Below are 25,406 nucleotides of genomic sequence, written 5' to 3'. Positions count from 1 at the left end.
ACTGTCAATAAAGGGCAGAATTTCATTCTAGAGCGATCTCCTCTGTGTATGGCAGGGACATTAATTATGAGGGATGTTAATAGATGCTACCAGAAATATAAGAATTTCAAGATCAGATATCTTTGGGAAACTGAATTAAGCAAATTAAACAGGTTTCCTTTTTGCAGAATTTCGAAGAGTCTTTAGGTGAGTGACCACACATGGCAAAGCCCTAAAAGGGTGGCATGACTTGTAATTTCCAAACATATTTGCTTGTGGATATCTTCTTCAACCAGATGCAAGAAGTTTTTGGTTTTTCTTACAAAACTTGGCATAAACTTAAAGACTTTCCTAGGGTCATAACATAAGGAAGGAGAAGAAGCAAAGAACATAGATGTATTGACTATTTTTCTATATAAGATGAGATCTTCCAGAGAAAAGAGAAAAAGAAGCCAAATTGAAGATCTCTCGGAACAGTTATAGCGGAATCCTTCAGAAATTTTACCATATCGAATCTATAAGGCATGCTGGAGGAACCTAGGCCAAATCTGTCATTTTGTAATTAGGAATACAATAGTGTGTTCTAAGTTGTGTCTGACTCTGTGACTCCATGGACTGTAGCCTGCCTGCTTCCTCTGTCCATGGGGTTTCCTAGGCAAGAATATTGGAGTGGGTGGCCATTTCCTTCTCCAGGGGATCTTCCCAACCCAGGGATCAAACCTGTATCTCTTATATTTCCTGCCCTGGCAGGCAGATTCTTTACCACTAGTGCGACGTGGGAAGCTAGTTTGTAATTAGGAACTGAGAACCAAAGTCACAAAGCTAGTGATGGTTAAATTTCTTTCCAGGCCCCAAGTCTTGTGGTCTCAGAGTATTTAGTGTATTGTCCTGGAATTTCTAGAAAAAGAGCCAAAGAAAAAGAGACAACAAAGAATCTGGAGTATCTCTGATAAACTCTCCCTGACCTTGGATTTTCAAGGAATAGAATATTTATGACAGGATTTGACTTGACCTGAGCATAGATTTCTTTCTGTCCTTCAATGTGGAAAAATGCAATATGACTACAGAGGAATGGGAAAAATTCATGAAGAGAGGGGGGAGAGACTTCTGGACATTACTGCCACTAGACAGCTGGGCCTGGTTTACCATCCTTCAATTTCCCATCCGAATATTCATGAAACATAGAGAAAGATGCAAAAATCACCCAGATATCATAAATGAAAGATTTTGTTCAATGCTTTTAATTCTCTAGAGGGAATTACTCCTCACTGTGATGTGGATGGCAAGATTGAGAAACTCTGGTGACTGACCCGTATCTGTATCTCAGATACATTACATCACAGCCAGAGAAGAAGAAGAAGGTCCCATTTCATCACCAACATCTGTCCTTTCCATCACACACTGAGGAGCTCTGTCATCAGGAAAAGGCAGGGTCACGTGGAAGCTTTACCTGACCAAACAGAATGCTTGAGATGATGCCAAAACTTACCTGGTTTAAAAAGCCCCATAACAGATGATGGCTTAAAACCCACAAAATGCTGGAAAAGCACATATGGCACAATCACATTTATATATCTATATAAAATTATGACTGTGTGCTTATGTATAAACTTCAACGAAAACATCTTTTAAAACATATTCGATTTACTCCAATTGAAAAGAACTAATAAAATAAAAAGCATTGTTATTACGTGATTCAAAAAATTAAAAAAAAATATTTTGTAAGACAAAATCTGAAAGACACCTTTGTGTTGTAATATCAAATGTAGTATACAAAATGATATAGTACAATCTCAGTTTAGAAGTATATGTGCTTGTGTATGTAATGAAGTTAATGTGCAATACAGTGATATGCTTAAAGCTACCATCAGGTGACAATGTAATAGAATTTCTCCTGCTCAATAAGATTAGAAAGGAATTTTATTTTATTAATACCATCCTACTGTGACCATGTAGGATTTTTATAAACAGAAAAAAACACATTTATTTCTCCATTAAGACCAAAAATCCAGGGCTAATTCTTAAGAGATAATGTCTGTTTTATGATCAAGAGGAATTTTACACATAGAAGGTTCATTGTGCCCTAAAAACCACAGAGGCTAACATTTACAGAGGCTTTCTATACATTAAGCATGGCACAAACATTTTTCTGTTTGTACACAATCAGTTCAGTTCAGTTGCTCAGTCGTATTCGACTCTTTGTGACTCCATGGACTGCAGCACTCCAGGCCTCCCTGTTCATCACCAGCTCCCAGAGTTTACTCAAACTCATGTCCATTGAGTTGGTGATGCCATCCAACCATCTCATTCTCAGTCGTCCCCTTCTCCTCCTGCCTTCAATCTTTCCCAGCATCAGGGTCTTTTCAAGTGTTCCCATCAGGTGGCCAAAGTATTGGAGTTTCAGCTTCAGCATCAGTCCTTCCAATGAATATTCAGGACTGATTTCCTTTAGGATGGACTAGTTGGATCTCCTTGCAGTCCAAGGGACTCTCAAGAGTCTTCTCCAACACCACAGTTCAAAATCATCAATTCTTTGACACTGAGCTTTATAGTCCAACTCTCACACCCATACATGACTACTGGAAAAACCATAGCTTTGACTAGATGGACCTTTGCTGACAGTGTAATGTCTCTGCTCTTTATTATTATTGTACACAATAATTCTGCACAGTTCAAGTCTGCATCAATTTTTTTTTTAAAGGATGAGCAAATTGGGACTCAGAAATGCTCTCTAATGCCAGACCCAAAGCTTAAACCCAACTGAGCATGGTAAAGGCAAAAACTCCCGAGGAGGAGGTTATGGAGTCTGTAATCACCTCACTACCACATCCCCAGGCCTGAAGCGAGTGAGAGAGAGGGAGTCACAGAAACTGGAGACTGTGGGGTTAAACAGAGCTGAAAACTGGTCAGGGGGTGTGCCAGCCCATGTTGGTCCTGCAGGGAAGGAGCCCAGGGGACTACGCATTGAGCAAGACCCGTCTCTTCCTCCCTCTCCTCCATTTTCCACTAATGTACCCATTGGGTGGATGCCACCAGAAGCCAGAGGACCTGGAGCCCATAATGATCAGTATCCCAGAGCAGGAAGCTTGTGGAGAGAAGGGGAGAGGAGAGCTGGAGGGTCTATTGGAAGATGTAGTTTCCTCTTTAAGCTGTGCTAGGGTCTGGATTGTGGCCTCTCAAATTCATATGTTGATGCTCTAATCCCTGAGGAGACTGTATTTGAAACAAGAGCCTTCAAAGAAGTAATTAATGTTAAATGAGGCCAGAAGAGTGGGCCACAGTCAGACAGGATGGTGTCCTTTTAAGAAGATGAGACAACCAAAGAGTGTCAAAAGAGGAAAGACCTCCTAACAGCACAGCAAGAAGGCAGCTGTTTGCAAGCTGAGGAGAGAGGCATTCCCAGAACGAACTCTGCCAGCACCCTGATCATGGGCTTCCAGATTTCTAGCCTCCAGATTGTGAGAACATCCATTTGTGCTGTTTCAGCCCACCAGGCTGTGGCATTCTCTGCTGGCAGTCTGGCAGTGAATGACACAAGGTGAGAGGAGGAGATAAAGGATGAGTAGACCCCCCTCCCTGCCCCCAGGCTACAGCATGTACAGACGCTGCCCCCACGTTGTCTACAAGGCAACCAGACCTCTGCCTGTGTGTATGGCCGATGATTAAAGTCCCAGAAATAAACAGACTGAATTTGTGGGCTGAAAATGCCATAAAGACAGCTGCTAAAGATCTAGGGGGCTAATCTGAAACAATTAGTAATTCAAAGGTTTATTTACTACAGATGCACAGGGAATTTTCATTAGTGTGCAATATTTGGAAAACCAAAACACATGGGGTAAAAAGAAATCTGGACATTTCTCCGAAATTCAGAGTAATTTAAGAATTAACTCTTAATGTGGGATGTAAGGAGAAGGGAAGGTGGGCAGAAGATATTAAAGAGAAAAAAATATTGAGACATATTTTCCCAAAGCATAGGAAATAACATTATTTTATACTGTGGTAAAGCATTATGATTACAACTGGTAACTCTGAATGAGAGAAAAAAAGTCCCCCAATATGAGTGCCAAGTCAAAAGATAGTAAATTTACAGTGAAATACACTGTAAAATCCACGGAGGACCCATTTGACCAAATGTTAAATATTCTCTTTCATTGTATATCTAATTGTGTATATGTTTCTGGATCAAATCTGGGTCTCTTTACCATATAGTATTTACATTAGTAAATACTATAGTATTTACTATTGAAAAAACATCCATGTCAAAGTGGACCTGTGTTGTTCAAGGGTCAACTGCATTCTTCAGGAGCATGACCAAATGACCAGAGGCTTCTGGCAATACAGAGACGTGGCAGGACACTGTGCTGGATGCTTTCGCATCTATCAGTTAATTTCAAGCCAGTTAGGTACGCATTTTTACAGATAAAAACATGAGTAACATTAAGTAATGGGCACACTATAATGTAAGGAGAGCAGAATGGAGACAGGAAAGGGAGATTAAGTCTGATCAGAACCTAACATATCTGTTGACAAGAAGAGACAGACAATAAAACAACTGCAGGAGGAGGAACTCTCATTTAAGGGCCATGTCTTCCAAGTACAGCCTGATACCCAATTTTACCAAAGCCACTCAGTGCTCTGCTGCTTGCCCTTTTCTGATCTTTGCACATTAGTGAGACTGCAGCCCTCTACGGAAGCTCTTCCATCCATGATTCACCAGGAAGGGGTTTCAGGTTGGAAGAGGGCTGGAGAAAGTCAAGGACACCTATGACTGTTCAGTCCCTCAGATATGAAGAGAGAACTGTTCATCTTTTTGAAAGCTCGAAAGTATTCTGACAAACATTTCCAAAATAAATCCTGTTCCTTAACAGAGCTAGGTTCACTGAAAAACTTAGTTTTGGTCTAGAATCATGATGTAAAGGCAACAGAGTAGCAACAGCAAAGAAGATGCTTGTTTCAGAATTTAAAATATATACATATTGCATTTTAAAGTCATACTTAATAAATCTTTGAGTCACGATCATCACAAGGACAGATGAGTCACAGGAAAATGAAGTTTTCTTAAATGTTACCTGAAAAGAAATCTAACCCACAATTCAAAACAAATCAGGAGAACACAGCTTCTGGTGCCTTGGAGACTACAGTGATGTAACTTGGTGGGAGGAAGCCTTCTCTGGGAAGATACCAAGAGGACATAGTCATGGGATAGATGCGTGAGTAGACGTCTTTGGGAAAGACTAAAGCCTGAGACTTGTTTCTTCAATCAGTGAATCTGGACAAGATGAGGATGGGGAAATTAATCATATGAGATGGAATAAGACCCAGGGAATAAAGTGGGTCAAGCCCCACAAATGTCCAAGGGAATTAAATGAGGCAGATACATATGAGGTGTCTTTAAATGAGTAAAAGAAGGAGATGTGGCCTCTGACAGTGAGGAATCTAGGGATTAAGTGCTGCTTTTGTTGGGAGCAATCCTATGCTGAGGCACTACTTGTGCCAGCCACAGCATCCTCCCCTGGGAAAGAAGCACACCAGACTGATTTTACGATCTACTCCATTATGGTGGAGTGCCCGACGTGCAGAGTATACAGGTTTCTCTCGGTTCTGGCTCTGTGTTCAGAATGTTTAGTTATCATGTTCTCAGGATTATTAAGGTAAACAGAGGACTGACTCTAAGCATTTCAAAACGAAACTGTCAGACTTCCCTGGCGATCCAGTGACTAAGACAGTATTCTTCCACTCCAGGGGTGCAGGTGTGATCCCTGGTCAAGGAACTAAAATCCCACATGCCATGAGTTGCAGACAAAAAGCAAAATAAAACACTGTCATTAACTGTGGTTTATCTGGTAATTCTGAGGGCAGTCTCAGCAAGACTCAGGCTGCTACCCACTTGTTTCCAAGCAAAAATTCTAGGATTAAAAAAAGCTTAAAAATGGACAGCAACAGCTTCCCAAAGACAATTTCAACAGGCAGCCAACAAACAACAGAGTGTTCTCCACCGGCACCCGCGGGGCTCAGCCCTCCGTGGCTCCAGAGCCTGCTCCGCTGCTGTTCTCAATCTCTCCATCCCTGCTTTCATGTGTCCACTTCCAGAACTGCTCCTGTAGCAGGAAATTGGATTTGGTGGAAGGACCATCTAAATATTCACAGACTGACTTACAAAAACACTCTGTGGGAGTGTCTTTACCAGTCTCATTTTTATGCTACTTAGCCTATCAAACAATGGTGGATGGGAGAAAAAGTCTGAAAACACAAATGCAGTTAAGGAAGGCTTTGTGAATGATAACCTATTTCTCTGCAATTCTGTCTTTTCTCCCTTTTCTCAAGTGATAGCACTTCATTGCCCTCTCTTCTTCTCCGTCTCAACCTCACCCATCTTTTCTACCCCACATCAGTTTTCCATATTCTGATTTGCTGCGTAGGTCACTAAGCCACATATATTAAGCATTTTAAAATGTCCTATTGGCTCTTTAATAACACACTGAAAATATCAGATGCAGTTATTGTTGCTGTTGTTTAGTCACTTAGGCATGTCCGACTCTTTTGTGACCCTTGGGCTGTTCATGGGATTTTCCAGGCAAGAGTACTGGAGTGGGTTGCCACTTCCTATTTCAGGGGATCTTCCCCACCCAGGAATTGAACCTGAGCTCAGTGGTAAAGAACCCGCCTGCAGAGCAGGAGACAAAGCAGGAACCATGGGTTCAATTCCTGGGTGGGGAAGATCCCCTCGGGAAGGAAATGGCAACCCACTCCAGTATTCTTGCCTGGAAAATCCCACGTATAGCCCAGCGGTCTCAAAAGAGTCGGCATGACTTAGTAACTAAACAACAGTTATAGTTATTAGCGATCACATATGTTTTACCATGCACAAAAGAAAATCCATTTTATATGATTCCTGAGCATACCACGTGCAGTTGACTTTCCTTTCAAAAAAATAGAAAGCCTGATGGTGATGACTGTAGTATCAGATGCTGGTGACGAGAACTGCAAGCATTTCTGGTAAAATGCCACCATTTTAAATTCTACTTAAGTATCTATATTTAGGGTCTTCCACCATATTCTTTGTGTTCAAGTACATGAAGGAGCAGCATGATGCATTGAGTTCAGGGAACCTCAAGGGGACTTTAGCTCAGTTTTCTAAAAGGACACCTACAGTTATATAGTCAAAGACTAGTGTAAAGAATAATCAATCAATGCTGCAAATACAGAATTCTTCCAGTCTCAGATTCCTGATAAAAAGCTACTATTATATTCACCAAGTACATATAAAAGAAAACAAAACAAAACACACTGAATTGCTTATTCACCATATCTGCCAGAATATAAATTCAGTAAAGCATCAGCTCACTGAAGACGTGTAGAATCAATCCTGTTATCAGAGCTGCCCTTTCTTCGAAGGGCTGACCGAGGACTTGGACACACAATACAGCTTCTGCACTTTATCACCAAGTGCACAATGGTGTGACCCTTGGGTCCCGAGAATAGTATGACATCAGGGTAGATTTATTTACCCTTGTTTATTTTTAACTGGAAGAAGAAAATCAGTCTTTCAGGGAGAAAGGATAGTAGAAGATCTAGGAGTAAATAAAAACCAGGTGTGTTTACTAATGGAAATAAGTATGCTTTCAAGCAAGGAATTCTATTTCTGTTAACCTGTGGATTTTCTGTACATTTAAAAACTCCACATAATTAAAACGTGGAGCCCAAGAATGTGCTATGAATATTATTTAAAACTGGACACATAAGGTTCATACAGTAAATTTTTACATTGCTACATAAGGAAATTAAGGGAATAAAGTGAGCAGAGCCAGTCAGTGGCAGGGCGAGGACCAAGTAATCCAGTCCCACCTCGACCAATGCTGTCCTGCACTGACTCTTACTGACACTAGGTATTGCTAAAAATGCTTAACAACATAGTTTAGAGAAACACTGCTTAGCAATGGTGCATTAGAGGAGAGGAAAAAAAAAAAAAAAACAAACAGAAACAAACCCCAAAATCCTTCTTTTCCTTCTTTATCTCACTCACCAAGTCAACAATCTCTAATTGTCTGCCTTTCATGTTTTAACTATGGTCAATTCAGACTGATCAATGGCCTTTTTTTTTTTCTCAGCTCCTGTCTTCCTCATTTGACTCATGGGAGCCTAAGTAATACTCAGGTTTATCACCATTATTAACTCTAGCCACTTCCACAGTCCTGCAAGCCCCAAGCCCTGTTCCAGTGATTCCCTCAGGGCCTGGGGAAGGCGACCACTGGTCGTAGGGGAGGGGCAGGCAATCTGGGTTTGTCAGTTTCTCATTCCAAGCAACTGAAAAAGTACATGTGAACCTCTGCCCTCAGAAATAATCACAAGAATGAACAGCACAAACATAGCTATTCTGGGTACATTCACCGTCCCAGCACTCCCCTCTTGAGGGAAAAAGAGACACACCTCCCAAAGGATTCTCCATCCTGGGTCATCACAAAGCAAGTGCAGTGCCATGCTCAGACTTCGCGGAGAGCCAGACTTATGAAATGGAGAAGGATATTTTCAATACTAACATTAATTCTCTATTTTGAAAATGCCCAGAAAGATATCATCACCTTTCAATTATACTGAAGGAGTTGAACTTGAAAACTTCTTTTCACAGAGAATGAGAACATTTATTATCAACAGGAATTGTAGTGCTGGAAAAGCCTCTTAAGAGTCCTTTGGAATACAAGATCAAACCAGTCAGTCTGAAAAGGAAATCAAAGTTTAATATTCATTGGAAGGACTGATGTTGAAGCTGAAACTCCAATACTTTGGCCACCTGATGTGAAGAGCTGACTCATTGGTAAAGACCCTGATGCTAGGGAAGATGGAGGGCAGGAGGAGAAGGGGACGACAGAGGATGAGATGGTTGGATAGCATTATTGACTCAATGAACTCAAGTTTGAGCAAACTTCAGGAGATAGTGGAAGATGAGGGAGCCTGGCGTGCTGCAGTCCATGGAGTTGCAAAGTTTCGGACATGACTTCGCAACTCAGCAACAACAATGAAAAGAGTTTATTGTAAATGGTTGAAAGGGCATTTGGAAAGAATGATAGAGGATGATCCAGTAATAATGAAAAACTGATCGCCTTCTCTCAGGCAGCTCTGGAGAAGTGAATATCTCCTGCTGGCTAGTTTCAACCCCCAGTTCAGCTTTGAAGGGGTGAGCAAAGCTGCCCTTCTCTAAAGCCCACCGTGAGCTTGATGTCACAGGCCTGTACTCCATGAAGGAATGACTTTGACCTTCTCTGGGGTAGCATAACATTTCTGAAAGGGTGTAAATCGGTCCTTTAATTTTCTTCCCATAATAATACTGATTCAAATGAAAGCAAATCATACTTCTGAAAAAAATTACGACTGATATTACACCTATATCATTCACAAGATTGTGAAAGATACTCTAGGGTCCTTAAAGATGCACCAAATGTTGGCCTTCCTCTGGGGAGAAGACCAGCAGTTGGTCTGACAGGCGTGTATGTGGGGCCGCAGTCAGTTTTCATGATGGCTCCATAAAGTGAGTGTCATCATAGCTTTGCCTCATGGAAATGTAAACTCTGATAACTTAGTAACTTTTCAGGACTCTAGAGAGAAACCAAACTGAGATTTCAACTCTGGTCTTTGTGACTTTAAAGCCAATACTTTCTACATCATCATGGGCTGCATCCAGGGATGAAGGGAAGAGACAATATACTGAAGAGTGAGTGAGTGAGTGAGTGAAGTCGCTCAGTCGTGTCCGACTCTTTGTGACCCCATGGACACCAGGCTCCTCTGTCAATGGGATTTTCTAGTCAAGAGTACTGGAGTGGGTTGCCTTTTCCTTCTCCAGGGAACTTCCCAACCCAGGGATCGAACCCAGGTCTCCTGCATTGTAGACAGACGCTTTACCGTCTGAGCCACCAGGGATGTCATAGGGAAGTGTAGGCTATGGCAAATCAGTTGCCCAAATGATAAATTCACCAGGAGTTCAGAGGAGAGAGAGATCCCTGTTGCAGTGTTCACTTTCACAACCAGAATTAAAGCTACTGCTCACTGAGAGCTGGGTATGCAGAGACAGGCCCAGGAGACGCGTTCATAAAAGCAGACATCACACAGAGCATGGGGACCAAGAGAACCGGATTTGTGGCTTGAGTCCAACTCACAGTCGTGCTTCTTAATGGCCAGGTTACCTACTTTGCCAAGACTTAGTTTCCAAATCTATAAACTGGGGGATGTTCCATGAGGATTATCTCTATGCCTAACTCAAGAGGCCATCAGAGGTAATAATCATAATAATGTTTACAATCCTGAATATTAAATTTGGTTGTTTTCATCTTAAAGACGAGGAACATAGGCTCAGGGAAAGTGAAAAAAAGTCTTCAGTGGAAGTCACATATACTTCTAAATCATTTGATATTATCAACTCAGTTCAATTTATCCTTGTCTGTTACATGGTGGCCTGTCTTTTCTGATTGCTGACATGTTTTGTTGAAGGAAACTGATGTATCTGTCCTCCCCATCAGCTTTCTCAAATCTCTGTTTAGAATCACAGAGGCTCAGAATTGGTATGAACCTGAACTTGACCCAATCTAATCCTTGTATAACGTTGTATCTTCCCTATAACACAGACATCCAGACTATACTAGAATGACTTCTGTGATAAGGACTTCATTTATTCCCCAGGCGGCCCAGTAGTCACTAAAAATAGAACAAAACAAACTAAAAAAGAGGACTGTTCTTGATATCTGGTTAATCCATGAGAAGAATGAAGGGAATCAGAATGGAATTTGCAAAAGTTAATAAAAACTACTCACAGTATTAATAACAAATCTCTAAACTAGAAACAAGGTGACAAAAGATACGTGACATGTGCATTATACAAGGAAGGATAAACATGTGCTCCTTTCAGTATAAATGCAGCACAATTCACAATGATACAGCAATCTGAATCTGATACTCAGATACCAGATAATTTTCAACTACAGAATGTGAAACCACCTATGTATTTATGAAAACATATCTCTGTTTCTAAAATGGATAATGATCTTCTGGGCCCATTTGGCAAGTAACTTCTTAGCTCTGTTAATGTTCTAAAAACACAGAATTCCATCAGGATGTAGTTCAATTCTAGGGGAGGATTTTTAAAACAAACTCCAGTTAAAGTCAATTTTCCTGAAGTGGAACCGATATAAAAAAAGCTCCCCTGTCTGTCTTTGCCTACCCATATTTTATTTCAAAGTTTTTCATCATTTGCCAACTAATTTCACAGCAATCTGTCATTTATTAAAATGCAAACTGGTACCAAGTCTGCTACAGCTGGGTGTGTATTGGATAAAAACATATCCTTTCCAAGAGGAATTGATTAATTTTATTATGATTATTGGGCTTCCCTGGTGGCTCAGCTGCTAAAGAATCCACTTGCAATTCAGGAGACCTGGGTTCAGTCCCTGTGTTTGGAAGATCCCCTGTAGAAGGGAACGGCTACCCACTCCAGTATTCTGGCCTGGAGAATTCCATGGACTGTATACTCCATGGGGTCACAAAGAGTCAGACACAACTGAGCGATTATTACTGCTTTATTATATAAGCTCATTATATCTCTTCTCTCCTGTTCTGGTGAACATATTCCTTTAAGGGTGAAGAAATGTGTGTGTGTGCACATGTGTGTAAATGAGACAATGTGTGATAATAAAGCAAGCTTGTGCTTTCAGCAAGTATTCCAAATATTCACTCAGTTGTAAATGCTGGTGAATTGAAAGCAAAATTGATGATAGAAAGGAGATATACTAATCAGAGACTTCGTAAGAGACTCAACAACCTGACATATGCCAACAGATGTTCATCAAATGGCCTGGTTTCCCTCTGGACTCCTGAGAGCAGAGTGAGGATGGGATGAAGGCCACTGGTCCAACAGGGAGACTAGAGACCACTGACGCTGATTTCACCTACTTGTGTTCCTCATCCTTGACACTGGTTCTGTATGAAATCATTGGAGTGTTTTAATTGATAATCCCAAAGCCTAAAAAGCTCAAATAAAAAGAACCTGGAATTGAAAGTATACTTGTGTAGGGAAAATGGCAAAGCAAACACTGTAAGTCACGCTTCTACAATATCTACAGTGAAGTACATGATTTCTCCAGATGAAACATTAAGCTAAATGTCAAATCAGCGCTTGATATATAGTGAAAAATGAAGAAACAGTTCTTGAGTAAAATAATCAGGGAAGTACTGGTAACCCCAATATAAGGTTTTCTGATTATGGGAAAAGAAAAAGATTTAATTCTAGGCTTTCTTGCTTGTTTTCTAAAGGCTATTATTATAAACAGTTGCCAGGAAATTGCAAAACTGTCAATGCATTAGATGCCTGCTGATGAATATCAAATGTATTGTTATAGTTTAATAACCCAAATAGAGCAAAAAAGATGACTGCAAGGCACTAAGTTTTATTAGGTGTTTTTATCCTGTCCTTATTGTTTAATAGATCCGGGAGTCTGTTGGCACTTAATTTAGAACCTTTATTCATCATTATATGCTGAGTTCCCCAAAGACAAGTCCTGACTGTTATTCACCTTTCACTAGCACCTAGCAAAGTGCTTGGAGCCAAAGCACCAGTGAGTGTTTCCTGAATACAGTAAGAAATAAATGAATGAATAGTCAATTGAAGACAACTTTAGGCAATTAGCTCCTTATTCTGACACAAATCTTTGGTCACCTATCCCTGAAACACTGTCAATCAACTCACTCATTTTATAAAATCATTTCTTATTTAGAACTGTCTGGGCAGATGAAGCCAAGAGTTTTCCCTGAGAGGAGTCTTTGCCAGTCATACCAAGGAGCCAAATCACAGGATCCCTTGGTAAGTGAAATAGTATCCATTTGAATGAGAGCTAATTTTTAAAACGATCCTTTCTCAAGATTTTGATTCTGGGACTCCTGAAAAAATTGAAAGAGACCCTATGTGCCCTCCTAAGAAGCTTAGAATGTTCCTTGTTGGTCACAGGGAGAAGTGATGAGTTTTATAAAGACAAATGTAAAGATGTACGTGTAAAAGTACTTTGGCTTCAGTGTTCATGCTGAATTGAAAGTTGACGCTCAAGCTGGGAGGATGGAAGTTTTGAAATCATGCTATTGCCAAAGCCTGTGGGAGAAATGTTGGTTCTAAGGACAAGAGGCCAGATTCCACGGACTTTTCAGAAGTAGGACAGGAAAGAAAGACTTATTACATGACTAGAATGAAGGAAAGAGGAAATGACAAGTTTCAGGAAGGGAGACTGGGTAAATGGCAATAACATAAAGTAAATACATACATAAGTGTTGGTAAAAGCAACTCAATCACTAAAATTATTTCCATTCTAACATTCTAACTCTAAATGTCTAATAAGATTAGTTGAATTTTCACAAAGCAGTTCTAAAGAATTTACAATGAAATTTAATAGCAAGTCAAAAGAGGTCATGAAAAGAAAAGCTTCCTTGTGGTTAGAGTTTAGAACATTGATTAAATAAACAAACATATCTTTCTATTGGAGGACTTCTCAAAGCTTTTAATATGCTTTTAAATTTATAAAGAAAGCATATAGTAAGTGGTATTTCTCAAGTGTATTTGATAGCAAAATCCCTCTATTGGTCCCCCTTTTTAGCATTTTATTGGTGTTTTTTAGAAAAGCTTTAGAAAATACCCTCCCATTTTCTTCCATTTATTTTGGTCACTCCCTAATAACAATCTCAGGATTATATATTTACCTTCCCTAAGGATCATTCAGCAATATGAAATTGATTAAATCCAGAAATTTGGAACAATAAAAACTTTTTATAGTCTTTCACATGATTAATTGGTATTTTACTTTTATTACTCTTGCCATTTTACTAATGCTAACGATTAAGATTCATAACATAATTTAGAGACTCTTATGTTCCAGAACTCTGCTGAGTAGTTTACAGGCATTAATCCTATAATCCTCATAATAGTTCTACAAAGTAATTACTAGCATTTAGCTCCATTGTATAGAGGAACAAACTGATACTCAGAGAGGCTAACTGACTTGAAAAGGGCAAGGTATCAGAACTCACTAGAGAGTCTGAATGCAGAGTCTGGGTCCAGTAATCTCTAGACTATATCACGTATAATAACTAACTTCCAAAATATTAACCAAAAACAATGCAAGGGTCATCCTTAAGCAAAAAACTCAATATATGCAGCAAGTGGCCATGGAAGTCATTCATACATTCATTCACTAAACTCCTACTGAGTGCAAGACACTGTTTTGGGTACTTGAGATATACTACAGAACAAAACAGTCAAACTCTGGATCTTTATGGAAGAGACATCAACATAGTAAGTAAATCTATTACACGGAAGGAAGAATAAAAATTGCCAAGAAGGGGTTCTGATGGCCTGGAGTGCATGTGTGTTATACTGTGGATGGAAAGAACCAGGCAGGCCTCCTTGTCAGAACATTAGATAAGAACTCAGGGAAGAGTACTGGGTTTAACTGTGACCTTGACGAGGAGAGTGAAAAAGCTGGCTCAACATTCAAAACACGAAGATCATGGCCTATGGTCCCATGACTCCATGGCAAATAGATGGAGAAACAATGGAAACAGTGACAGACTTTAATTTCTTGGGCTCCAAAATCACTGAAGATGGTGACTGCAACCATGAAATTAAGATGCTTGCTCCTTGGAAGAAAAGCTATAACAAACCTAGAGAGCATATTAAAAAGCAGAGACATTACTTTGTCAACAAAGGTCCACCTAGTCAAGGCTATGGTTTTTCCACTAGTCTGTATGGATGTGACAGTTGGACTATAAAGAAAGTTGAGTGCCAAAGAATTGATGCTTTTGAACTGTGGTGTTGGAGAAGACTCTTGAGAGTCCCTTGGACAGCAAGGAGATCAAACCAGTCCATCCTAAAGGAAATCAGTCCTGAATGTTCATTGGAAGGACTGATGCTGAAGCTGAAATTCCAATACTTTGGCCACCTGATGCGAAGAGCTGACTCATTTGAAAAGACCCTGATGCTGGGAAAGATTGGAGGCAAGTGGAGAAGGGGATGACAGAGGATAAGATGGTTGGATGGCATCACTGACTCAAAGGACATGAGTTTAGGTAAACTCCGGGCGTTGGTGATAGACAGGGAGGCCTGGCATGCTGCGGTCCATGGGGTCACAAAGAGTTGGACAGAACTGAGTGAATGAACTGACTTGACAAGAACAGCTTTAGTGGAAGGATGGGGCAGAGTCCAGATGCCATGGCTTCCCAGATAACAGGAAAAATGAGGTCGTAGAGGGCAAGTATGACTACAGTTTCAAGGAATTTTGTTTTAAAGTGAAAAAAAAGGGAATAATTGGAAGGGTTTCCCTGGTGGCTTAGACGGTGAAGAATCCACCTGCAGTGCAGGAGACATGGGTTTGATCTCTGGGTTGGGAAGATCCCCTGAAGAAAGGAATTGCTACCCACTCCCATATTATTGTCTGTAGAATTCCATGGACAGAGGAGCCTGATGGGCTGCCGTACATGGGTCACAGAGTTGGACACGACTGAGCGACTGAACACACACGTAAACACAAGTAGACCAGAGGTGGCTTTTCCTTTCTTTCTTTTTAGCAGTATGAATGAATGCGGGTGGCAATAATAAAGTTAAGAGAGAAATTCTGAAGATGAAAGAAAAGATAATTGACTGAGCCCCGTCATTGATGAGGTGAGAAGGAATGGGGTTCAGTGAAGAAATACAGGAAGCAGACTAAGGCAGAAGAGCAGTTAATTTGCCATGGTAACAGGAGAAAAGCTTGAATATGTGGTCACAGGTGAAGGGAGGTTAGATGCATCAAGCAGTATAAAAATGACACAAAAAAAATTAGTTTGTTGAGGCCCACATTCTAACTTCTTTATTGTTGTTCAGTCACTAAATTGCATCTGACTCTTTGTGACCCCATGAACTGCAGCATGCCAGGCTTCCTTATCCTTTACTATCTCCCAGAATTTGCTCAAATTCATGTTCGAGTCAGCGATGCTATCTAACCATCTCATCCTCTGTCGCTCCCTTCTCCTTTTGCCTTCAATCTTTCCCAGCATCAGGGTCTTTCCCAATGATTCAGCTCTTTGCGTCAGGTGGCCAAAGTATTGGAGCTTTAGCATCTATCCTTCCAATGAAAATTAAGGGTTGATTTCCTTTAGGACTGACTGGTTTAATCTCCTTGGAGTCCATGGAACAAAGCCATGTCTCTGCTTTTTAATACTTTGTCTAGGTATCCACAGTGATTTTGGAGCCCAAGAAAATAAAATGTGTCATTGTTTCCACTTTTCCCCCTTCTGTTTGCCATGAACTGCTGGGACTGGATGCCATGATCTTAGTTTTTTGAATGTTCAGTTTCAAGCCAGCTTTTTCACTCTCCTCTGTCACCCCCAGCAAGAGGCTCTTTAGCTCCTCTTAGCTTTCTGCCATTACAGTGATACCATCTGCATATCTGAGGTTGTTGATATTTCTCCCAGCAATCTTGGGTCCAGCTTGTGATTTATCCAGCCTGGTATTTTGCATGATATACTCTGCATATAAGTGAAAAAGCAGGGTGACAATACATAGCCTTGACATTCTCCTTTTGCATTCTTGAACCAGTCCACTGTTGCATGTTCAGTTCTAACTGTTGCTTCTTGACCTGCACACAAGTGTCTCAGGAGATAGGTACGGTGGTCTGGTATTCCCATCTCTCTAAGAATTTTCCACAGTTTGTTGTGATCCACAGAGTCAAAGCCTTTAGTGCAGTCAATGAAAGAGCAGTAGATGTTTTCTCAAATTCCCTGGCTTTCTCTATGATCCAAGGAAGTTGGTAATTTCATCTCTGGTTCCTCTGCCTTTCCTAAACCCAGCTTGTTTATCTGGAAGTTCTCAGTTTACATACTGCTGAAGCCTCTCTTGATGGATTTTGAACATAACTTTGCTCCCATGTGAAATGAGTGCAACTGTATGGTAGTTTGTACATTCTTTGGCATTTGCCCTTCTTTGGGATTGGAATGAGAATTGACCTTTCTCTGTCCTGTGGCCGCTGGTGAGTTTTCCAAATTTGCTGACATACTGAGTGCAGCACTTTAACAGCAAAATTATTAGTTCATCGAAGCCTGCATTCTGACATCTTTAGCTATGCTATCTACGTTCTACAAAATTGAGAAGAATATATATCTTATGAGATTATTGTTAAGATTAAAAGCTATCTATTTTAGGGCTTAGGAGAGTGTGTAAAGTATAATAGACTGGCAAATGTTAAATATATTACTATTATTATTATTTTCATGCAGCCCAAATCATATAACTCTAATTCTTACATTTAATTTTATAGCCCCTTAGCATCAAATAAAGTGCTACTAACATCTTTAAGAGAAAGAGTAAGTTGTCACCTGTGACATGGTTTCTCTTAAGTAATTTTGGCACATTAATTCTAAAGGGGTGATAAAGTGAATCAATTTTGATTTTGTTAAAGTCTTTGAAAACTGTTCCATTTTACCAGGTCAAATACTTAAACAAACAGAGAGCACTCTGAAATTCAATATTTGCTATATTTTTTGATTAGCAAGCAGAAGTAAAGAATGCAATCAATACCTGGACTCCCTGAGCAAAATTTATTTCCTTTGTGAAAAATCCTTCTTGATCCTTAGTCTTCTCTCCTGCCACCAGGCTCTCCAGGTGTCTTGGTATTGCTGTCATCGTAGCCTGCCTCATTAACAACTCCTTCTTGGACCATTTCAACCTTCCTCTCTTGCCTTTCCATCCCTCACCCCACCTGCAGTCCATTCTCTACACAGCAGTGATGTTTTCAAATTGTGTATTCCATCAGGCTGCTACTCTGCTGAAAACCTCCACTGGCTTTCTCTATGGGATTAAAAGGCAAATGCCCTCCATGGTTTACGAGGCCCTGCTGAGCTGCCTCCTGCCTACATCTGCGGCAGCCTCCTACTGCCTGCTATCTGTTCCTGTTGCTCCCAACACCCAAATAAACATTCTGTTATGGAAATACACCTGAATCATTCTCCACTCAGAGGGCTTTTTTGCTCTTGCTGTCCCTTCTGCAGAGAATATTCCTTTTACATCTATTGACCTGACTGGCTTCTTATCATGCAGGTCTCCATTCATATATTGCCTCCTCCTCAAAGATGACTCCCTGTTCTCCCTAACTAAAACATGCTTCCCCAGCCCCCCACCCCTAGTCATCAGTTTAACTCCATTCATCACTCTTAGCCTTAGTTCAATAGTCTTGATAGTTTGGGGCAACTTTTAGGCATTACATAAAAAACTTAGATGTCTTCTTCTCTCTTTTACCTACAGTGTGGAAGTTCACTAAGCTTAATAAAAAGAAGAAATCCCAATTCCTGTACTTTGTGGATGATGTAGGTAAAACTGTAATAAGTTACAGTGACTTTAAATTGCCACATGGGTTTTCAACTGGTTCCTTGAAGGAATTATTTTATTACTCATTTATTCCCTCATTCCTTAAATAACTCAGCCAATATATCACTTATTTCTTTTGTTATTGTGCTCTCTAATCTAATTTTACATAAAGTAATTATCCAATTATTTTCCATATATTTGACAATGTTATATAAAGAGCACAAATTAAAATAATCTCAAAGAATATAAATTTTACTATTTCATTTGATGCCTGATAATGGAAGAATGAATGAGTTCTTTTACTTGGAAAAGACTATCTAATATATGACTTTCAAAGTAATAAATTATATAGTCACAGATATTTAGAGAAACAGCCTTTGGGAAATAATTCAAGACACAATCATAGATAACTGAAAGGAATCTGTATACTGATAGGCTATCTTAATGAAATTAAAGATGAGCTAATATAAGGCAAGTAAAATTGAAGGTGAGTATAGACATAGGAAGAACAAAATAAATGGCATTACAGAACTCAAAAAGTCTATACTGACTTTTATCATATTATTTTAATCTACCATTATAAGTAACTAAACAGAATCATCTAGAACTCCACAGTGTGGAAATGATATGGGAGAGAAGAATGGGGGATTGAAAATATATACAAAGTCTTATGGAAGGATAAGATCTCCTTCTTGAAAAAAAAAACATATTTATGGTATTTCTTGAGCACCTGTTATGTTCCAGGCATTGTGTCAATTGCTCTATATGCATTATCATCTCACTTACTACTCATAACATCTTTGTAAGTAAATGCCATTTTTGCCATACTGTAGATGAAGAAATGGAAGCAGAGAGGTAATTTGATGTAAATCAGGTGAGAGAACAGTAAATGACAAATCCTAGACTCAATGCTAGCCTAAGTCCCAAGCCCCATGTGTATTAAACACAAGAAAACCCTTTCATGCTGATCTTATCACATTTAAATGAGTCACTACTACCTTTCCATAATTAGATATGCAATGCTGAGAGTTAGAATAATTTGTTCTTTATAAGAACTATTTCTTTTGTTACTATCTTAACTCTAAAAGTATAATAAATGGTTTGTTTTAAAACTAAAGTCCTTGTTTTTCCAGATTAAAACCTTGAAAGATCCTCTATGGAAAGTAGAATCAACTATGGGATTTCCATACTCCAAAAATTTTAAAAAATGAAAATAAATGAGTCCTATCCTACGGAATGCCTCAGATGGATACCCATGCTGCACTGTTAGGTGAAAACAGCAACATGTACAGACATATGACCCCCATTTGGCATATGAATGTGGACAGACTATGGAAAGATGCAGCCCATACTCTTAGCAATAGTGTTCTACTTGGATAGGAAATCTATTTTAATTTGATTGTTACAGTAATGATCATCGTAACAGGCATGGGTTACTTTTATAAGTAATGATAAGCATAGAATAATTTTTTCAAATTATTCATTTCTAAATATAATCTTCTTACATGTTTGCTAGTTTTCTCAGATCATCTTGTTTATAATCTTAGCTCTTTTCTTCTTCAGTCAACATACCACATTTGTGTTTGTTTTTTATATTAGCCTTCCAGTTAAGACTTTCAATGAATGAAAGATTCACTAGCAAAAATAAAATTGAAAACTATCGGTCCACACCATGTGATTCAATGATAGCTATTGAATACAGGACATTCTCTCCATATATGGACATATTCATGAGGCTTTGTGCATTACTGACATAAATAGATCCATTTTAATGAGAAATTTCAGATTGTTCTTTATTGTGTTAAATGCTAGACAGAAACAGTTGAAAATGAAATATGAACCAAACATGACTTATTTAACTTGAATAACCATTTCATTAATGATATACACAGAGAATAATAATGTATAGTCCAGAACTTTGGTAATAATATCACCAGATTACTTAGAGTACATTTATTTGGTGTTCTGGTAACTCTGAAATGAAAAGCCTATGTAACAACTTAGAACATTATCCTATTGTTTCAAAGGGTTCTAATGTAGCTGAAAATTGACAGAGCTAGGAATTTCTGAACCAAACCTGAACTACATTTAGAAAGTGCATACAGAACAAGTACAGAAGCTCTTCCTCCAGGCTGTTTCAGAATAACCAGGAAATGTCTTAGTCCAGTCTTCTGATTAAAACCCTAACACCAGTCCCACAAAGGTGAAAGAATGATTATTATTTGTACTCGAGCGGCCATATTAACTGCATGCACTTCACTGCTACAAATTAGGGCTGCATTTATAACAACCCTGTGGTTCAGATGTTCAAGCTGGTTTTAGAAAAGGCAGAGGAACCAGAGATCAAATTGCCAACATCCGCTGGATCATCGAAAAAGCAAGAGAGTTGCAGAAAAACATCTACTTCTGCTTTATTGACTATGCCAAAGCCTCTGACTGTGTGGATCACAATCAACTGTGGAAAATTCTGAAAGAGATGGGAATACCAGACCACCTGACCTGCCTCTTGAGAAACATATATGCAGGTCAGAAAGCAACAGTTAGAACTGGACATGGAAAAACAGACTGGTTCCAAATAGGAAAAGGAGTACATCAAGGCTATATATTGTCAGCCTGCTTATTTAACTTCTATGCAGAGTACATCATGAGAAATGCTGGGCTGGAAGAAGCACAAGCTGGAATCAAGATTGCCGAGAGAAATATCAATAACGTCAGAAATGCAGATGACACCACCCTTATGGCAGAAAGTGAAGAGGAATTAAAAAGCCTCTTGATGAAAGAGAAAGAGGAGAGTGAAAAAGTTGGCTTAAAGCTCAACATTCAGAAAATGAAGATCATGGTATCTGGTCCCATCATTTCATGGCAAATAGATGGGGAAACAGTGGAAACAGTGTCAGACTTTATTTTTGGGGCTCCAAAATCACTGCAGATGGTGATTGCAGCCATGAAATTAAAAGACGCTTACTCCTTGGAAGAAAAGCTATGACCAACCTAGACAGCATATTCAAAAGCAGAGACATAACTTTGCCAACAAAGGTCCGTCTAGTCAAGGCTTTTGTTTTTCCAGTAGTCATGTATGCATGTGAGAGTCGAACTGTGAAGAAAGCTGAGCACCGAAGAATTGATGCTTTTGAACTGTGGTGTTGGAGAAGACTCTTGAGAGTCCCTTGGACTGCAAGGAGATCCAATCAGTCCATTCTGAAGGAGATCAGCCCTGGGATTTCTTTGGAGGGAATGATGCTGAAGCTGAAACTCCAGTACTTTGGCCACCTCATGCGAAGAGTTGACTCATTGGAAAAGACTCGGATGCTGGGAGGGATTGGGGGCAGGAGGAGAAGGGGATGACAGAGGATGAGATGGCTGGATGGCATCACTGATTCAATGGACATGAGTTTGAGTGAACTCCGGGAGTTGGTGATGGACAGGGAGGCCTGGCATGCTGCAATTCATAGAATCGCAAAGAGTTGGACACGACTGAGCGACTGAACTGAACTGAACTGAACTGATGGTTAACATAATTCTCAGTGATTAAATTAGATTCAACATTCACTGAGTATTCACTAGAATTCAATGTACTTTATGGGAAATGGCAACCCACTCCAGTATTCTTGCCTGGAAAATCCCATGGACGGAGGAACCTGGTAGGCTACCGTGCATGGGGTCGCAAAGAGTCAGACAGGACTGAGTGGCTTCACTTTCTTTCTTCTGGGTTTGGAAAGCCCATAAAGGTACATAGAGTACAAGCTCTGCTCTTCAAGAACTTATTATTTAGTGAGAAAGATACATGCAAAACTATCTGGTACAGAGTGCAACACAATAAAGACTATACAAACCACCAGGAAGAACACAAAGTACAGCGAAAACAGGGTAGAGATCACATATACTTAACTCTAGTTTGGGCCCTGAGAAGGCTTCTGGGAAGAGGTAACAGCTTAGCTGCAGTTCGATGGTCAGATAGGATTTGTCTGTATAGCTGTAGGTCATCAGAGAGAGGGAAGGACCACATACTGCAGAGAAAGCACTACGTGCTACTGGCCAGTGAGAGTGGAGTATGCTTCACGGACACAGAAAACAAACCTATGGTGACCAAAAGGGAGAGGGAGGGGGAGGGATAAATCAGGAGTACGAGATAAATACACTTGCTGGTGTTGTTTAGTTGCTAAATCATATCTGACTCTTCTGTGACCCCATGGACTGTAGCCCACCAGGCCGCTCTGTCCATTGGATTTCCCAGGCAACGATACTGGAGTGGGTTGCCATTTCCTTCTCCAGGGGACCTTCCTGACCCAGAGATTGAACTCACATCTCCTGCATTGGCAGGCGGATTTTTTAGCACTCTACCACCAGGGAAGCCCATTAGTAGACTACTATACATAAAATAGGTAAGCAATAAGGATTTACTATATGGCATGGGAAACTATGTTCAATATCTTGTAATAATCTATAATAGGAGATAAACTAAAAAATATATATGCAGTTGAATCACTTTGCTGTACACTCAAATAACACAACATGGTAAATCAAATATATTTCAATAATAGCAATAAAAGAGTGGTGAATGATGAAATTCCAAAAGAGTAAACAGAGATGAGGAAGCCAAAAGATGTCAGGCCCAGGTCAACAATTGCCTAACATGAACATGATTAAAATGTGTGCTTTAAACTCACACATATAGAGAACAAACTAGTGGTTACCAGTCAGGAGAGAGAAGAGAGGAGGGGCAATACAGGGGAAAGGAATTAAAAGGTACAAACTATTAAGGATAAAATAAGCTACAAGGATAGTTTGCACAACATGGGGAAGATAGTCAATATTTCGCAATAGCCATTAATAAGTATAACCTTTAAAAGCTGTGAATCACTATACTATATACTTGCAACTTCTATAATATTATTTATCAACTATACTTCAATAATTTTTTAAAAAATAAAGTAAAAAAATGTATGCTTTAAGTTACCCAATGGTCTATTCACAAGTGAGAAAGAGAAAGGAGTTGGTTTTGATGGAATATTACAAGTATCTATCCCTTAATCTTCATTTAATTTAAATAAGACAGTATTTCTTAAGATCTATAATTTGAAACAGATATTGTATTATATTAAATTTTATGGTTCTAGTTTCATTAGAATTAGGGGAGGCGTGGTTAGTGAATTCTTTAGTGAAATCAAGAAAATGATGATGAGTTAAGCTGCCCAGTTAGGGACTGTGGGAAGAGAATAAAAATAATTTTGTTCTGGGAAAGAGGTAAAGATCTGTCCTTGGATAGAAGGAGAGGACAACCCAAGGGATATGCACAGAAGGGTGTTGTGGGACAATCCATCAACACCACCTGGAGGGTTTCAACATCTCTAATTCTCAATCTCATGGTTTCAAGAATTTATCCAAATTAAAAATTAACATATTGATGAGTACTACTACACAGTTGGCAAAAATAAGACCTGATGTTGACTGTGGCTCAGATGAAGAGCTCCTTAGAGCAAAATTCAGGCTTAAATCGAAGAAAGTAGGGAAAACAACTAGGCCATTCAGGTACGACCTAAGTCAAATCCAGTATGATTATACAGTGGAGGTGATGAATTGATTCCAAGTGATTAGATCTGATAGAGTACCTGAAGAACTATGGACAGAGGTTCATAACATTGTACAGGAGGTGGTGACAAAAACCATCCCCAAGAAAAAAAAATGTAAGAAGGCAAAGTGGTTGTCTGAGGAGGCCTTACAAATCGCTGAGAAAAGAAGAGAAATGAAAGGCAAAGGAGACAGGGAAAGATACACCCAACTGAATGCAGAGTTCCAGAGAATAGTAAGATGAGATAAATAAGCTCTCTAAGTGAACAATGTAAACAAAGAGAGGAAAACAATAGAATGGGAAAGACTAAAGATCTCTTCAAGAAAATCAGAGATATCAGGGAACATCTAAGACTAAGATAGGCACAATAAGGAAGAGAAATGGCAAGGACCTAACAGAAGCAGAAGATAAGAAGAAGAGGGGGCAAGAATACACAGAAGAACTATACAAAAAAGGTCTTAATGATCCAGATAACCACAATGGTGTGGTCACTCACCTAGAGCCAGTCATCCTGGAGTGTGAAGTCAACTGGGCCTTAAGAAACATTGCTACAAACAAAGCTAGCAGAGGTGACAGAATTCCAGTTGAGCTATTTCAAATCCTAAAAGATGATGCTTTCAAAGTGCTGAACTCAATATGCCAACAAATATGCAAAACTCAGCAGTGGCCACAGGACTGAAAAACGTTTTCATTATAATCCCAAAGGAAGGGAATGCCAAAGAATGTTCAAACTACCACACAATTGCACTCATTTCACATGCTAGCAATATTATGCTAAAAATCTTTCAAGCTAGGCTTCAGCAGTATGTGAACCAAGAACTACCAGATGTACAAGATGGATTTAGAAAAGGCAGAGGAACCAGAGATCAAAATGCTGACATCTACTGGATCATAGAGAAAGCAAGAGAATTCCAAAAACACATCTACTTCTGCTTCATTGACTACACTAAAGCCTTTGACTGTGTGGATCTCAACAATCTGTGAACAATTCTTATAGCGATGGGAATACCAACCAAATTACCTTCCCCCTGAGAAACATGTATCCAGGTCAAAAAGCAACAAGTTAGAACCAGACTTGGAACAATGGACAGTTTCAAAATTGGCAAAGGAGTACGTCAAGGCTGTATATTGTCACTGTGTTTATCTAACTATTTTTTTTTTTTTTAATGCAGAGTACACCATGCAGAATGCCAAGCTGGATGACTCACAAGCTGGAATCAAGATTGCCAGGAGAAATATCATCAACCTCAAATATTCCAATGATGCCACTCTAATGGCAGAAAGTGAAGAGAAATTAGAGTCTCTTGATGAAAGTCAAGGAGAAGAGTCAAAAAACTGCCTTATAATTCAACATTCAAAAATGAAGATTATAGCATCTTGTCCCATCACTTCACTGCAAATAGATGGGGCAACAGTGTAAACAGTGACAGATTTTATTTTCTTGGGCTCCAGAATCACTGCATATGGTGACTGCAGCCACAGTATTATAAGACCCTT

General features: G+C 39.5%; 1 protein-coding gene across 3 annotated transcripts in view; it reads right to left on the bottom strand.

The window, feature by feature from the left end:
- Nucleotides 1-25,406, bottom strand: part of PCSK5 (proprotein convertase subtilisin/kexin type 5) — a 505,527-nt gene that overhangs the window by 289,466 nt on the left and 190,655 nt on the right. The gene's annotated exons all lie outside the window — the stretch shown is intronic.

This window comes from Capra hircus, chromosome 8, assembly GCF_001704415.2.
Source record: "Capra hircus breed San Clemente chromosome 8, ASM170441v1, whole genome shotgun sequence".
In the NCBI taxonomy this organism is placed as follows: Eukaryota; Metazoa; Chordata; class Mammalia; order Artiodactyla; family Bovidae; genus Capra; species Capra hircus.
Note: the sequence above shows the minus strand (reverse complement) of the source record. Positions and strands in the feature narration are given on the sequence as shown.